Source organism: Eucalyptus grandis, chromosome 5 (genome assembly GCF_016545825.1).
Source record: "Eucalyptus grandis isolate ANBG69807.140 chromosome 5, ASM1654582v1, whole genome shotgun sequence".
Classification (NCBI taxonomy): Eukaryota; Viridiplantae; Streptophyta; class Magnoliopsida; order Myrtales; family Myrtaceae; genus Eucalyptus; species Eucalyptus grandis.
The window spans coordinates 41,776,112-41,779,418 of NC_052616.1; the positions used below are offsets into that span (position 1 = coordinate 41,776,112).

A 3,307-nucleotide genomic window follows, 5' to 3' on the forward strand; every position below is an offset into this window, starting at 1 on the left:
AGGGGTTATTTGTCTCGACCATTGATGCGGGAATATATCACTCAATCTTATCATCATCTTGTCGACAAGAGTTTGAATTTTCTTGCAAGTACTTGATGAGAATTTTCTTGCCTCGCTTTGAAGGTGAGCTCATAGAGGTTGCCTTTAAAGAAAAATTGAAACCTAAATTTAAATCATATACATGCATTGAATGATTTTTTGTCGGAAAATGAATTCCATTTTAAGATGCAATTTATATGATGCATGCAAATGATAAAGGAACCTACCTGGAATAGCTTACCTTTAAGGAAGGTAGGGTGATTCAAGATAATTAGTATTACATGTCTAGGACCCGTACCATTCTACGGTCGCCTAAAATAGTAACAAGACTTTATAAGGAGACTGCTTTCCTAGGAGCCGTACCTTTCTACGATCGCCTAATATGGCAGCAAGGTTTTGTAAGGAAACTGCTTTCTTAGGACCTGTACCTTTCTACGGTCGTCTAAACAGGGATTCGCCTTCCAAGACCCGTACCATTCTATGGTCGCCTGAATAGGGAAATAGATGTTGTCCAGGACCCGTACCATTCTACGGTCACCTGAATAGGGAAATAAATGTTGTCTAGGACCCGTACCATTCTACGGTCAAGAAACATATGAAATGAAGCAGAAATTATCTTACTCGCACTTCTTCAAGCAATGCTTTCAAACATAAGAACTTTTACATTAATTTAAGTGCCATAATCTGAAGAGACTTTGCACAGGACGTAACGTAGGCTAGGTTCATGAGTTGAGAAATGAAAGATTGTTAGGCTCAAAGATGTGTATAGGGTGAGAGTTGATGATCATTTTGGCATTGCCACCAGTTTTCTTTTTCACCATCGGGGATTGTCTTCATGAAGTGCCTCATTGATTGTAAAAACTCAGCATTTGAGCTCTTTGAGTATTGCTCAATTGGGATTTGCAATTGACAGTCACCTATCTTGACTCTCTTTTTCATCTATGGGCTTTGGCCTTGCTTTTACTAGGCACACTGCTTTTTCATGCCCCTAGTTCTTATTCATTTTTCCTTCACCTTTTTTATGAGCATTGGCCTTACTTTTATCAGGCACACTGCTTTTTCATGTCCCATTTTTTTTTGCACTTACTTTTTTTGGACTTGCACAGCCTTCATCTTTTATTAGCATTGTAAACCATGCTACTTGAGTGCTTTGCTTTTTCTTGCCTTGCCCAAGTGTGGGGGATGATCACCAATTTGGTTTAATATGAAACGAATTCATAGGCTCAAAGAGGCTATGCAATGGATAAAGTGTATAGGATAGCAAAAGAACTGCTCTTCGTGTCCTAAGGCACTTAAATTACCGTAAAAGTTACGCTGTGAAAGCAATTCTCGAAAATTGATACAAGTGTGAGTAAGAAAATTCCTACAATTCATTTCAAATTTGTCTTAATGTGGGATGATCCTTGACAGGGATAATTTAAAAATTCTTCATATGTGTGGGCTCAAAGGGCTAAACAATGGGTATACCTATAGTGTTTTGGGCAGAAGAAGAAATTGCCTCTCATCACCCTAGTTGACGTATCCTTTGCGAGATCGCCATTTTTCTTGCGGGCATGGAATTTTTCACACAACTCATTGGGGATCAGTGTATGAAATAGTGTATGAAATGAGGCTTGCCTTTCGTCATCCCAAAGTATCATATTTGACACATTCAATCCATCTCACACAATTCATCAAGGAAGAAAAATGCAAGATTTGCAACAAATTTGAACAATTCAATTCACTGAGGCAATTTATTCATCGTAGAAATGCTTGTAGTTTAAAACATGATATGGCAAATTCTATCATGGATAATACTTCTTGAAAGCATCAGAATTCTCTGGAGTGGAAAACTCATGACCATCCATTTCTGCTAGGATGACACCTCCTGAAAGTACCTTCCTTACCACATATAGGCTGTAATTTGGAGCAAACTTGCCCCCAGGATCTTCCACCGGAGAATGATAGTTCTCTTTTACTTGCCCCAAATCTTTTTTCATTGCAAGTGCGCTCTAAACCTGTTGATCACAAGTCAAGTTTATGATCATTGAAACTTGATATGCTATTCTTAGATGTCCATTGTCATAACAAGTTATAGAATTATGCTTTGAGACAAGAAGCAAATGAGTCAGACAAACAAACAGGTTTAATCTACTATAAGCATTGGGAAAATGTTTTTTTTTTCTAGCAGTGAAATGCTTTTGTTTTCAAAAAAAAAAAAAAATTGGGAGGAAGCATGAAAAAGTTCAGTCCTCAGGATTTCTCTGTGGATGATATTTTTTCATGGTTGGATATCGTCATTGGACTGATTTGGTGTACCCCGTCATGCCCTCAAAATTAGGAATAAAATTGTAATTTCATTGAATGGAATCAAATGAATTACATTCTTGGAATGGAAATTGTGATTCCTAATCCCTAAAAAGAGAGTAAAAGAAGAAATCGAAAATAATTCCTATAAAGCGAAAACAATTCCTAAAAAACAATAAAAATTCCTAGAAAGCGATAAAAATTCCCGCGTAGGGAATATGCAAAAGTAACAAGTCACTCTTGCAGGCTAACGCCCATTTCTTCCGAAGGTCCTTCGTCATTGGCTCCTATGAAGAGGTCATTGAACAGACTTGTGATTCCTTCTAAGGCGTCATTAGAGCTCTCAACCTTTGGAGGTGTGGGATCATCCACGCCACCCCATCCATCTGGGATGATATCCCGTGGGTCGATGTAAGAGCTGGGAGGAGCCAAATACTTTACATAGTAATCGAATTTGCCACTTGGTTGCCCCAGGGTATCCATCACTTCTGCTTCATCTTGCCCCATCTTAGGGACATTGTTAGGCTTAGTTTTTTCAGCAGTGACCAACAGTGGGTCATCCTCCAGTTCAAGCATGTCGTCATCACTCATTTGGGTCTTGTCTTCCTACTTCGGAACTACTATCTCGAGGAGAGCAGGTGCAGGAGTCAAATCCGCTCGGAGGGATTGGATTTGAGCTGTCATGAATTGCATAGAGGTGAGCAATTGTTGGAGTTGGTCTTTCATAGCGAAGATATGATCACACATTTCAGTTTGGTCGGTCATTGTAGCTCTTGATCATATAATATGTGGAGGATCCGTTATCACTGTGTGAAGAAATGAACTAAATAAGCACGAAGTGTAAATAAATAGCCAATCCATGACAACAATCTATTTTTTAGTCAAGAAAAGTCCACACATGAAGAGGATTTCCTGAAAATGGAATCGGAAAACAAAGACATGGGATGCCCCAGTAGGGACGAAATTTCCTAAACATGAACTA

General features: G+C 38.7%; 1 pseudogene; it reads right to left on the reverse strand.

Moving 5' to 3' along the window:
• LOC120293910 overlaps positions 1 to 2,916 on the reverse strand; it is an 11,135-nt pseudogene extending 8,219 nt beyond the window's left edge.
• Positions 2,917 to 3,307: the final 391 nt, after the last annotated feature.